Source organism: Podarcis pityusensis (genome assembly GCF_964106645.2).
Source record: "Podarcis pityusensis genome assembly, chromosome: 8".
Taxonomy (NCBI): Eukaryota; Metazoa; Chordata; class Lepidosauria; order Squamata; family Lacertidae; genus Podarcis; species Podarcis pityusensis.
This window is the reverse complement of record NC_138033.1, coordinates 75,413,605-75,427,768: the sequence shown is the minus strand read 5'-3', so window position 1 is coordinate 75,427,768 and position 14,164 is coordinate 75,413,605. Positions and strand designations below refer to the sequence as shown.

Genomic DNA, 14,164 nt, shown 5'->3' with positions numbered 1-14,164 from the left:
AATGCAGAAATATGCACCTGTCCCATACGTGGATTGAACCTGTGACCTTGGCACCATGCTCTAACAAACTGAGCTGTATAAGAATAACTCCCATATGCTGATCTGAGCCATCAGACCAGCCTTATCTGGAGATGCTGGGGATTGAACCAGGACCCTTCTTTCTGATAATCAGGCGCTCTATTGCTGAGTATGGCTCTTCCACAAGCAGGGAATTGACCCAGTAGCCCTTATGTTCTGCTTACTCTCCAGTGACTATTGGTGTTCATTGGTGGAGTTGCGCCTTCAAATATGCAGGTTCTCTTTATCTGCCATAACCAATATCAGCCAACTTCTCTGTCTTCTCTGTGTACTTGGCTAGGGATGCGGGTGGCGCTGTGGTCTAAACGACTGAGCCTCTTGGGCTTACCAATTGGAAGGTTGGCGGTTCGAAACTGTGCTACAGGGTGAGCTGCTGTTACTCCATCCCAGCTTCTGCCAACCTAGCAGTTCGAAAGCACACCAGTGCAAGTAGATGAATAGGTACCACTGCAGCAGGAAGGTAAACAGCACTCTGTGCTCTAGCACTCATCACGGTGTCCTGTTGTGCCAGAAGTGGTTTAGTCATGCTGGCTACGTGACCCGGAGATGAGTGCCGCACCCCATGGTCACCTTTGACTGGACTTAACCGTCCAGGGATCGTTTACCTTTTTTTACCTTACTTGCCTAATCACCTTTTAAAGCTGTCTACGCCAGTGGCCATCACTGCACCTTGTGACAGTGAGTTCCATAGGTTAACCATGCATCACACAAAGAAGCCCTTTTCTTTTGCCTCTGTTCCCCACTGGTTTCACTAAAAGATCCTGAGCTATATGAAGAGAAGATAGCTCTACATACTTCCACTTCACCACATCCTAGCGCCTGTCCACTGCCACTCTTAAGCTTTTTCCAACCCTACATGAAAAAGTGGACCAATTTTCCTGCCTTGGTATTTGGCAACTTGCTATGCCAGCCCTTTACCCAGAACCACAAAGAGCAGATTATTTATTTGCTTTTAGAGGAAGGGTAGGCCACCCACTTTGCATACAGCAGGTCCCAGGTTCAATCTCCAGCTTCCCCAGGTTGGGCTGGTGAATAGACTCGTATTTGAAAACCTGGAAAGCAGCTGTCTGTTAACCAAAGTAGACAAAACTGATCTGGGAAGACCCGATGGCCTGATTCAGTTCAAGGTAGCTTTCTACATTCCTAAGTAGAACCAGGAGCTCTGCTTGTTTCCAGACGTGTAGGAAGGATTTCGGCAGAGTTGCCCAACGGGCTCCAGCTTCACCACCCTCCCCTTTGATCACTTATTACTTTTCTATTTCTCCCTTTTTCGTTGCTGTAATCATTGCAAAATCTCCTGGCTTTTTGGGAAAGCTCCAGGACTCCAGGGCCCGTATTGCATCGTACCCAGCTTTGGAAAAATGGGTCACAAAGCTTGGTTTGAGAAAGGAGAGAAGAGATAGGGATCTTGCTGCAGCTTGATCTTTATTGGGAGATAAAGGGGAGGATTGCAAGCCTGCTGTGGCGCAGAATATTCCTTTTTGGGGTGCGGGTGGTGGAATCAAGAAAGCAAAGTTCTTCTACGTCTCTTAGTCTGGCTCTTTCTCTCTTTGTCCGGTTGGTGTGGATTGCTTGCTCCCCTCCAATGTGATAGCATGCCAACAACAATCTCTCTTAAATGCATGCTTTCTTCTCCCAGATAAGAGTTGTGATGACAGTAGGAGATAGGTCTTAGGGCAGGAAATAGCTTTAAAGACTTCCCTGGAGCTGCCAGCTACCTCCCAGGGGAACAAGAGGAGCAGCAAGCTCATCAGGTAGGATTGCTTTGGGGGGGGGTCTGTTCCTCCCACCGATGTTGGAGCTTCTTCTCCAGGTCTTCATTTTCACTGGGGCTTACCAAGGGCAGAGCTGCAGATCCTGGTTTCTCTGCCAGAAAGTAGCTGTTGGTTAAGAAGAAAAGAAAAGCAACTTTGTTTTCCTAGTCTGCTTTGGGCCTCAACACGTCTGGGTTTCTGGGGAACCGATGAGGAAAGGACCATAGCCCAGTGATAAGCATAGGAGCCAACCTCTAGCCCCCCAATGAAATATTTGAGGGGGCCGGGGCCCCCCAAGGTAGATGAGCATTGCCATTCAAATGGTGTGTGTGCACAGCATTGTGTGATCAGTTATGCAGGGTAGCCACCCCCCTAACACTTTATTCAAGTTAGCTCCCCTGGTGATAAGAGAACAGAGCCAAGGTAAGTCAGAGCAGACAATGCCAGGCTTAGATCAGTCTTGTATTTAAGTGTTAGCTTGGTAGACACTGATGACAAGGAAGGTCCTAGTATCTCCTCCATCTGCCCTAGCCAGGGTGGCAAACATTTCTGCAAAAAATTAAGTTTTCATTTGGTTGCCTTCCCAAGACTGAGCTGGATGGGTGACTGGTCTGATTTGGTGTTAGTCAGCTCCTTTTCTATCTGTTTGCCCCAGCACCACTCACTTTGGGAGGTAAGCACCATTCTCCTCTGGGATTAAGAGTTTCCTCTTGAATTCCACCATGGTCTTATTTGAAGGATTCTTGCTGTTTTTTTCTAGGTGGGGTTAGAAAGCAAAACAGCCAACAGGGAATTTAAGCTGCGGAATGATTGTGGTGAGATCACATTAGCCTGCCTTCCTTTCTTGAGTCTCATTCATCTTTTTGGAGAGCCTTTCTGACCTATGCTGTTTTGTGAGAGATCTTAGAATTGTACACATCAATCAATGAGGACACTAGATAGTTTCTCTGTCAAACAGCCAGCACTGTAGTGGCTACAGGGCTGATCTTAGGCCAGGAAGACCTGAGTTCAAATTCCTTTTGAGCCACAGCACTTACTGAGGCACTGTCTCTCAGCATAACCCTCTTTGCAGGGTTCTTGTGAGGATAAAGACAGAACAGTATGTGTAAAATATAAATATAATAACAGTAACCCATGTGACGGCCAGTGTTTTTCATTCCATGAAAGCTGCTGGCCACCAAAGCTAATTTCCCCACAAAGAACTGTACTAGTCATTTGTGAGACGTGGATGGCATAGAATCCTAGCACTGGAAGGGGCCTCAGAGATCTGATAGTCCACCCTTTCCAGTGCCAATAAGCCTGCTTCTCTAACATGTTATTTATTTATTCATCATTTTAAGGCATTTACAATGCCAGTGTGGTGTAGTGGTTAAGAGCGGTAGACTCGTAATCTGGGGAACCTGGTTCGTGTCTCCGCTCCTCCACATGCAGCTGCTGGGTGACCTTGGGATAGTCACACTTCTCTGAAGTCTCTCAGCCCCACTCACGTCACAGAGTGTTTATTGTGGGAGAGGAAGGGAAAGGAGAATGTTAGCCGCTTTGAGACTCCTTCGGGTAGTGAGAAAGCGGGATATCAAATCCAAACTCTTCTTCTTCTTCTTCTATACCGCTCATTCATTAGCATGTCTAAGTGGTGTATATGAAAATGTACTATACAGTAGGGCTGCCATAAGTCTAGATTTTCCCGGACATTACCAGGATTTCAAATGCAGAATTGATGTCCGGGGGGAATTTCCAAAAGGTGACGCAAATCAATTGAAAAATCTCGTTTCGTAAAAAAACTCAGCAATTTTGGTTTTCCTTTACTTTTTGAAATATGGCAACCCTACCCTATCATAGAATCTGAACGCTGCCTTAAAATGCCTGCTGAAATGTGATAATATTTTGCCATGCACTTGAAGTTCAGCAAGTAAGGTGCCTGTTTAATCTCAGTTAGGAGGGAGTTCCACAGGTTTTGGCCCAGTACACTGAATGAAAGTCTTCTGATGGATACGAGCCATGTGTCTGAGCCATAGGGGACCACCAATAATGACTCCTCTGAATATCTCAGCGACAGAGCCGGGATATGACGGATAAGGAGATCCTTAAGACATCTTGAACGCAAGTTGTTAAAAACCTTGTAAATAACTACAAACTGACCTTGAAAGAACCTTGAAACTTACCTGGTAACACGTGGTTGCCGTGTAGCCTCTACCTAACAATCTCTTAACAGAGAGAGCCCATCACCTTCTGAGGCAACCCATATTATTGCCAAAGCAGCTGGAGCTTCCAGGACATTCTTTCAAACCTGCTGTCTTATCATTTGAACACATTGTTCTGGGTTCTACTCTTTGGAGCAACAGCTTTGCTCCATCATCTATGTGACAATGTTCAAAGATTTGAAGGTGGCACTCTTGTTGCCTCTCAGTTATCTCTTCTCCAGGCTAAACACACTCACCTCCATCAATCTTTCCTTATCATCTCCAGCAGTGCTTTTTTCCTAACAAAAATGTTGAGGAGTACTGTCATTTTCCTACTCATATTGAAATACTGCCCCTCAATGAGGCCAAACTTAGATTCACAAAATGTTTAGGGGTATCTGTACCCCTGTGTCCTCCCAGAAAAAAGCACTGGTCTCCAGGCACCTCTTACACCATCCATGTTGCCCTCCTGTGCAGGTATCCTAAGTCGTCAATATCGTTTTTAAACTGTGGTATGCAGAAGAACATAAGAAGGCCCCCCATGGCCAGCATCCCATTATCACAGTGTTTGTTTATGTACATGTCTGCTTTTAAAATGGTAGAAAGAAAATAATCTGTGCTGTAGGAAGAATTTTGTCTGGAAGTTTTGATGCAGGGATAGTCCTGAATGCTTCTAGTTGTTGGCACCGCCTTTTGTCTCGAGTGACAATGGAGTGTGCCTCTTGGGGGTGAAGTCAGACTGCTCCATTAGCAGCACCAAAGTGACCTTCCCAGGGTGCAAGCCTGGGCAGTGTGTATGGAGGTCCTGGGCTGCCCAGATGACAAGATATTGTTGATATGGTCCAAAGGAAAACAGAGCAATATGTTTGGCACCAGCTAGGCTGCAGGAGTTGCTGGAAAGAAGCATACAAGATGCCATCCAACTGTCTTAAGGACTCCACTCCAGATTTGGGTGAGATTGACTCCTTAGCCTTTTCTTCTCCTGGAGAATATCCCACAAGGATCAGAGTTTTCCTTTTCTGTCTGAAAGCTATGTGGCCTAAAAATGCTTATCTAAGCCTTCCCCAACCTGTTGCCCTCTGGATATTATAGGCTACAACTCACATCTTCCTTAACCATTGGCCATGCTGACTGAAGCTGACAGGAATTCTAGTCCCAAGCATCCAAGATTGGGAAACTTTAATAACAAACAAATAAACAAGACAGTACTTTGTTTTGGAGTAGTACAGAGGCATTGGTTCCCACGAACGTTTCCTTTTTATCGTCTTATCTGTAAGATATTTCCATCGTTTGTTATTTCATCAGAGCCAAACTGGTGTGCCAGCATTTACACCTTCAAAACATGTAGCTATTTGGAAAGTTTCTGGACACGTGTTTCATCATTTTTTTGCAGTTGCATTTTGTTTTTATTTTTTAAAACATTTTAATTGTAGTGAATAGTTTTTGCAAATGCTCTGCTCTGTGTAGATGGTCATGGGCTGCCATGCTGGAACTGAAATGACTCTTCTTTTTAAAAAAAAAAAGTTTAGAAGACCATGGTGAACAGCAAATGTTGATAGATGTGGGGGACCTTTGGGTCTCCAGATGCTGCTGAACTACAACTCTCATCATTCCTTTGTCATCTCAAGAGGATGACAAACCACCCCCACCGCAAAATAAACCATAAAATGGCTCTCTCCATCATACTATGCCTGTAAGCTTCTCAGAGCCATTTAAGAGGTTGTCTTTGAAGACAGTATGCTGGAGTCTCCCAAGTGCCCTGCTGGATCAGATAAGGACCTGTCTCAAGTTTTCTCTTAGTGTGGTTCCCTTCACATGTTCTTAGGCTCTCAACTCCTATCAGCTCCACAGCCAGCAAGGCCATCCATCAGGTTTGATGGGAGCAGGAGTCCCAACATCTAGAGAACATCAGGTTGGGGAAGGCTGGTCTATCAATTCCAAGCCTCTGAGAAGCTTACCACCAGGGTGGAGAAACAACTGGAACTGGGAATGTTGGGGGGAAAGGGTTGTAGCCTGGAAGGGCAGAGGCCAAGTTTAGGAGACTAAACCAGGATTCACTTCCATTGAACAAACCATAACACCCCAGAGCCTTCAAGGCTGTTTTTTTGCCCATGCAGTGCCCTAGCCCACTCCTTTTGCAGTCCCAGGAGAAGCCAATGGCCACCCTAGATGGGCAGGGTTAGTCCAGAGCCTGAGAACACTTTAATGTCTTGAAATATGCCCCCTAAACCACAGTTTCAGTCGCTCGCCACTTGGGGCAGTCTCGCATAGAGTTGAGACTTCCTGTTCTTGTCCTGGCGCTTCCTGACACTTTACAAGCAGAGTGCAGTGGTAATAGACTTTTTTTCTTTGCCGAGGTAGCTTTCATGGCTAACAGCCATTGACGAACCTCTCCTCACACAGTGCATTTGTCTGGTCTTATTTATTTATTTACAAAAGCCATAGTTGTCCGCGCACATGTTGTGTTGGTAGCCAGGCCCACCAAGCAACCACATTCTTAAATCTTTACATTTTATTTTTTTTAAAGAGAGTGAGTGAGATGTGTATCAAGGGTGTTGCTAGGAGCATAAAAGTTTTGGGCACAAATCCCACGGCACAAATAAGCATATGCTAAGGCATAGGCAAAGATTCAGGCTTTCAACGGGAGGAAAGACCAGGGTTGGTTCTTGTTCTCAGGACTTAATTCTCCTCTGAGCAGAAAAGAGGGGAAAAGGTGGTGCTTTGCAGAAAGTCAAGTAAAACATATGTACGGGTTGAATCTGAGTAGGCCCATTTAAATTAATGGACCTCAGTTGGTCATGGCCATTAACATCAGCTGGTCTACTCTGAGTAGGACTGGTGATTGGGGGGGGGGCAAGAATGTAGGGGCCTTGCACAAAAGACCCAGGATTGAGGCCTCTTGGGCTACCACTAACAACACCCCTGAGGTGAATACTGTACTGTATTGGCCTTTTCAAAACAAACAAGCATTTCCACAGTTTGGGGCCAGATTATCAAATTGATAATGTAATAATGATAATAGTAATAATTTAAAAATCATACACACCATCCTGAAAAAGCTTTTCTCCCTGCCCCCCCCCCCCCCCAGTGAAGAAAATTCCATAGACAACAGCAGGCATTGTCCTTGTTTGATGTCTTGTTTAGATTCGGGGGTTGTGTGAGTTATTACAAGTTCTCCTGCCGATCTCCCTTCTGAATATTACCAAGGTGATTTCATGCCAACCTAACAAATAACTGAACAACAGCTCTGGCTCTGCTCAGCCGACAGGATTGGCTTTCTTTTCATTATCCCCACCCCAAGTTCATTTCTTTAATTCTGCTTTGGGTAGGTCTGTTTATCTTCCTAGAAGAGAGTCAGTTTCACCCAGGACAGCACAGGGGGTGTAGTAAATCCTACTCCTTCACCAAGTTTCCTTCTCTCCATTGTCTTGAGAAAGACAGAGCCAACCGAAAGTAAACTCATTCTTAGAGTTTGTGACATTATTTCCCCTTCCCTATTGCTTGACTAATCTAACAAAGGTGATCAGACAGCCCATTGTCCTTTCCCTTAAGTACTGCATCTACTGCGAATGATTTGCAGGATTTGCCCATTATATGGTTCCAGTCACACATGTAAATCAGGCGGCATACTAGCAGCAAGGGGTGGGCAGTTTTATTTGTGTGAGCAGCTCCCTGCAGGTATTCTGTCCCATCTGCATGAAACTGCAGATCAGATGGTGGAGAAAGAGAAAAGGAGGAAATAGCATTGTAAAGATGGTCAGGATTATGTGGGTCATACTTCCTGCATGTGTGGATTTAGCCCAAACGTTCCATGAAAGCGATTCTGCGCCTTGTCTTACATTGAAAATTGTCAATGCAATTTAGTTGGCCTTGATAGAATAGTGTTTGCAAAAGAATACTCCTTTTTTCCAGATTAATAAATCTGGGGTAAAAGTGTGTGATCTCTGTGTGTCTCCCTCTCTATGCACGCACATGTGCATTCCTGGAAGGTGAAGTCCGTTGACTGCCCTTGGTTCATTCTGGGCTCTCAAATACTGTGTCTCCTGGACAAACAGTCCCGTTGGATGATATGACATTTCCAGAGAATGTTAAAATCCCAAAGGAAACTGACTTCCCCCAAGTTAACACATTAGGCTAATGTTTGGAGCCTGGCGCCAGCCCATTACAGCCAGGAAATTCAGTTTACTTTTTTTTTTAACCACTGCCTTGCTGCTGGTGGAAGCCTAGGGTTAGTTGTGTAGGACCTCAACATCTCATAGGAATCTGGGAAGGTGCCTTTTCTGAATTAGACCTATTGGTCCATGTAGTGCAATAATAATCCTTGATCTTTCTCTATAAGGCAGCTTCCTGTGTCCCATTAGGAAGGTCTCAGGTTCCATTCTTGGCATCTCCAGTATAAAACAAAAAAAGATGAAGTATTGGGTAATAGCAAAGACCTTGATTGATTTCCTGGAGAGCCAATGAACATCAGAATAGGCCAGCCTTCTACATCCCGGTGCCTTTACACATTAGATCAGCTGATAGGAATAGATGGAGAATTTTTACACTTTCCTAATATTGAGGATTAGGTATCATTTACCAATGAGTGCCGAACGGCAGTATTTTCCATTTCAAAACCTGTCTGTGTCTATTTATGGTCTCTCTGCTTTAAGTGTTTCAGCACCCCCAAAATAGCCAGAAGTAATATTTGGACCTTTACAGAAAACCAAACCCACAACTATCATTTACAAATGTTTATTGGATGCTTGTAAAGCAAAAGTTCAACAGCTTAGGGGGAAATGGAATGAGGAGTTAGAATATACCATACAGCCTAAATAATGGAAAGTTACTTTAGTATCTTTGTGGAATGTTTATTTCAATCTATAATTGAGATTGATTCAGCATAAATTTATATTTTGGATATACTGAATTCCATGTCTACAAGAAGGAACTAACTCAGATGCTGCAGGTGTAAGCCTGGGAATGCCTCATTGAGGCATATGATTTGGGCTTGTCCAGTAATATTTCTTTCTGAAGTTGTCCATATAAGTCTTGTCTTGATGAAATCCTTGGAGTTTGTGTAGGTTCATGTACTTTTAAATTACACTCCTGTAGTATGGGGATTATTGTTACTAAGAGACTTATACTTCAAGCCCAGAAGAACAAATACAGGCCATGTATTCTGCAATGGCCTGAAGACCTTAATGTCCTTGGTATGTTTGAATGTATTTTCTATAAATGCCAAAGTTCTTTGGACACCTATTTGTACATTTGGACGACATCTTTAGCGATCTGTATGTGTAAATTAAGAAGGATGTTTATTGTATTGTTAATGTGATCTGATGGGGTTCCCCCCCCCTTCCTAATTAGGATTAGGGTTAGCTGTATGTTTTGGGCTGACGAATGAAAGCATTTCCAGTTCTGACCTCCTCAACGGAACGGTTAGGACTGTTGCAGGTTTCTCTGGGGTCAGGTGGGCCAAAGAACCCAAACATGTTGTAGTTTTGTTCCTTGAGAAGATCCCAAACAGGGTACCTCTGAGTTCTACACACGAGTGGGAGGCAGAAAACGACTCCTTTCCCTTTTTTCTTCTTCAAAAAAGATCGCTAGAGGGATACGTGCGGTAAGGCAGAAAATATTTACAGGTTTTATAGCTGCAGCACAAACAGGAAAAGCCCTTTTTGTAAAAAGAAAAAAAAAGAAAGAAAAAGTGTGTGTTGTAGATATTCAAAACAGGGATTGCCATGGAAACGCCACAACATTTGCTTAAATTGACACAAAGGAGGTTGCTGGTTGCAGAGGTTAGGCTTCTTCGGGCAGCGTTTTCTTTGGCCTGACACCTATTGCAAATTAATCTTGACAACCCGGGTTGCATGTGTCTTTTTTCTTCCTCCTCCACTACCTCCTCCTCCTCTTTCCCTTTCTTTTCTCCTCCCGGAAGAAAAAAGAAAATCCACAAAATCACATGTTGGTGTTCGGGAAACACTTGTGTTTTCTCTTGAACGTTTCCACCTCTCCCTGTTTTAGGGTTGAATTTGGCTTTTGACGTTGCTTTCCAACTGCAATAATAATTAATTGTTAATAATATTCCCTCCCCACCCTCCAAAAATAATAATCACCGAGCGGGGTCATTGGGTTTGAGAGCTTATGAATATGAGGAGTGGGTGGGAATTAGGGAGAAATTCATTGGAAGCAGTGAGTTTCCACCAAGGTTTGAGTGCAATGAGGGTGTCCCCAGCAGCACCAGGAAAAGCTATTATTTTTCTCCCTGCTGTTAGATGCTCACCTGAAAAAGTCCAGTCCATGAACCTGCAGCCTCCTGGGCATTGGTTGACTACAACTCCCATCATTTCAAAGCACTGGACATGCTGGCTGAGGCTGATGGGATCTAGAGTCCAACAAGAGTTATTTGTGTTTGTTGATGAAATGTTACTGATGATTTTATGTTGCCTACCACCCTGATATATATGAGAATATTTGGCAATAGAGAATTACTTGCAAACTAATAATCAGAAAACCAAACAGCACGTGCTTCTCTTACCATATTTAAATTTTAAAGGGGGGAAATAAATCCCCAAAGACATTAAAAATGGTTAACACATGAATTTGAGCAAGCTCAAAGACCTTTGCATATATTTGGTTACCTGAAAAGTTGATTACAACGTTGAAACTGTCCCATGGGAGCAGCAGAACTACTTAGTCCTGCCCACTGAAATTAATTGGACTTAGTCATGTCCATTGGTGTCAGTGGATTTACTCTGAGTAGGGCTGGCATTGGATACAACCCTATAACCATGGAATTCTGCACTTTCAGAAATAAATAATAAATATAGTACATGGGAAGTGTCCTGCTGCACATCTCTCTTACATGTTACATTTGCACCAAAAGCCACCATTTTTACCAAAATACAGCTCTAATCTACCTATCTGTCTATCAAAGTATCAAAAGGCCAGGTGAAGATATGGATCGTCAGCATATTAGAAAAGCTTGGCATTTTCACAGGTTTTTTTTAGCTGTGTATACAAGTAAAATACGGGACGCGGGTGGCACTGTGGGTTAAACCACAGAGCCTAGGACTTGCTGATCAGAAGGTCGGTGGTTCGAATCCCCACGATGGGGTGAGCTCCCGTTGTTCGGTCCCAGCTCCTGCCAACCTAGCAGTTCGAAAGCACGTCAAAGTGCAAGTAGATAAATAGGTACCGCTCCGGCGGGAAGGTAAACGGCGTTTCTGTGCGCTGCTCTTGTTTGCCAGAAGCGGCTTAGTCATGCTGGCCACATGACCCGGAAGCTGTACGCCGGCTCCCTCAGCCAATAAAGCAAGATGAGCGCCGCAACCCCAGAGTCAGTCACGACTGGACCAAATGGTCAGGGGTCCCTTTACCTTTACCTATACAAGTAAAATAAAACCTGATAAATTAAGCAGCTCTCTGCCGCATCAGAAAAGTTTATATATTGGAACTGTAATTTTTAAAAACACTTGTTAGCATTTGTGTGGCGGTTGCTCTCAAAAAGGGGCTGTAAATTCATTACTACTTTAAAATAATTTCCCTCTCTTTCCTTAGGGCAAAGAGACACCACCAAGTATAGGGAACCTATCAGACTCTTATCTGTTTCCTGAAGCACCCTGGGAGGGGTTACTGATCCTGACACCCCTCCTCAACGTGTTGATTTGGAATGGATTTCAAGCCCAGGGAAAACAGGATACAAGGTACTAATTTGTTTTTTTCTTATAGTCAGATCTTGTGGCTCAGGCTACTTGCATGGGTGCTCTTAAGCCTCTGCTGAGGTATTTCTGCATCCACAGCTTGGGACATTCATTTTTAAAAGGAGCTATTTCTACTTCAATATGTGCCAAAGGAACTAGTTTGGTTCGTGTGCAGTTCACAGTTCAATTCATGCTTGTCCAAGTAATCTTCAGCAACTTCTTCCAACATTCAGAAAGCTACAAGCTGCTGTGCTGAGATATATAACAGAAGACGACTAAAATGTCCAAAAAATAACCTCAACCCACATACAGTGGATGTGAATTGTTTAATTATTTTCCCACCAAAACTGTGATCTTTACGCTTAAAGGCCCAAAGAGTCTGAGCGTAAAAAACACCGGTAACAGAATGAACTTGCTGATGAACTAGAAATCGTTCAAAGCCCACCCCCCACAAAACCCCACTCCTGACTGAATTCGTGTTCTATCTACCCAGCAATTATAGAAACTACTTTCAGTGTAGTTGAGGAGATTTTTGAACTAACTCGATGAACTTCGTTAATTCAAACTAGTTCATCCTTAGCACTGCCTGCTTTCTTTCTTCCGTTAGAGCCCCATGTATAAACAAAACTTGCTCAAGGGAAGTTCTGATGTTGCCCAAGGCTGATACATCTTGCAGTGCTCAAAATGTTCTACACTGTGTACATTGCTGTTTAATTCCCTCTTGGAAGCTGTGGAATTCCCTCCCCACAGAGGTGCATCTGGCGCCTTCACAGTGTAGCTCTTTGCCCCCTGGCCTTTTGCGGCTGAGATGTATTTCTAAGACCCACCCTATTCTTCTGATGCAAATTGTTTAAGCTCATTTTAATATTGCATTGCTATGTCATCGTAACCCACACCGGAATGTTACGATGAAGGGCAGGTGAAGAAATCCTACAAATAAGTTGATAGTGCCCTGCCACCCGTCTTGAAAAGTGAAATGCTTGCGTTGCTCCAGATGACGGATAAAGCCTGTGACTGCATCTGCGCTAACCAGGGCCAGCCCATGACAATCTGCTGTCTGAGGCAAAGGACAAGATGGTGCCCCTTCCCATCCCAGTACAGAAGGTGTCTGGATTGGCAACTCAATTTCTTTTGTCTTTGTGGTGGGACGGGCCTTCCCCGGCACCTGAGGTCAGCAGGCTGGCTTAGCACGGCAGAGTGCAGACCACGTGGCACACACTGCCCTATCTTCTCAACAATGAGTAAACAAACAAACCCCTGTGTTTCAAAATATGAGTCAGCAATATCAAAAGCAACACGATGGCCAGAAACAATAACAATGTGAAAAACTTTATGGAATAATTCAAAGCATCAAAACTAACAAACTGAAGTCTCTGAAAGTCTCTGAAAGTCCTTAAATGAATCACGGTGCCAGACTTTATCCGGTGGAGAACAAGCTGTGAAGCTTTGTATAATCAGCAAATGTCCAATTCTGATGTCCAACTCTGCTGAACAGTGTTTCCGGATAACAACTACTGTTTTGTTGAATTCTTCATCAGCCAGTTAGTTCAACACTTGTAAGTAGAATGATATGTAATTTCTTCATTAACTGAAAATAAAATATTCACACGATGACCTGCACTGTTCAGCACTGTTCAGCAGAGTTCAAAGTTCGACATCAGAATTGGATATCTGCTGATTATACAAAGCTTCACAGCTTGCTGTCCGCCGGGTAAAGTCTGGCACCATGATTCATTTAAGGACTTTCAGAGACTTCAGTTTGTTAGTTTGATGTTTTGAATTATTCCATAAAGTTTTTCACATTGTTATTGTTTCTGGCCATTGTGTTGCTTTTGATATTGCTATCTTCTCAACAACCTGTTGCTGCTTTTTGTCATTCCCACCCAGCTGACACACACTGCCCAATGATAGGGCCAGCCCTGGTGCTAACCAAGGGCTCTGGACTTGTTGAACATGTTGCTGCTGAAATCAGCATCCTCGCAACTAGCTTCCCCACCCAGCATGCAGGAGAATTTGCACATGTCCTGACATCACAGCATTCTCATCTCCTCATCACCACCACCACATGAATTGTTTTTCCTGGCACAGGAAAAAATATATGAGGTCATCACACCAGGATCTGGTTTAAGTTATATTAAACATCATGGAGAAGGAGGTAGGACTGGGGCAGGGCGGGAGGCAGGTGTCTGCTTGGGGGGGGGGGGGGTTAGACAAGCTGTTGATTTTTTGACTGCTGATTTTATGAGCTACGTTCATATAATTTGTTTTGTGAATTGTTCTTTGGGAGTCTTGGGAGGGAGCTATTTTATTCTGTTACACTAGATGCTCTCTTGTTACCATTCTCTTTTTATTCAGAAAGGTAGCCTATAACTGTTCCAAGATAAATTAACAAATGGGCTGTAGACATTTTCAGTGGATGCCACACAATTAGCATTATATCTACTTTGCCTGTTGGTTTTTTAAGCCG

The 14,164-nt window shown here is 43.8% G+C and overlaps 1 protein-coding gene across 1 annotated transcript in view; it reads left to right on the top strand.

Annotated features, from left to right (window-relative positions):
- The window catches only part of CASZ1 (castor zinc finger 1), a 435,323-nt gene that overhangs the window by 183,389 nt on the left and 237,770 nt on the right, over positions 1–14,164 (top strand). The window contains exon 4 of the mRNA XM_081015954.1: positions 11,555–11,700. The gene's annotated coding sequence lies outside the window, so the exon portion shown is untranslated. The remainder of the gene's footprint in view (positions 1–11,554; positions 11,701–14,164) is intronic.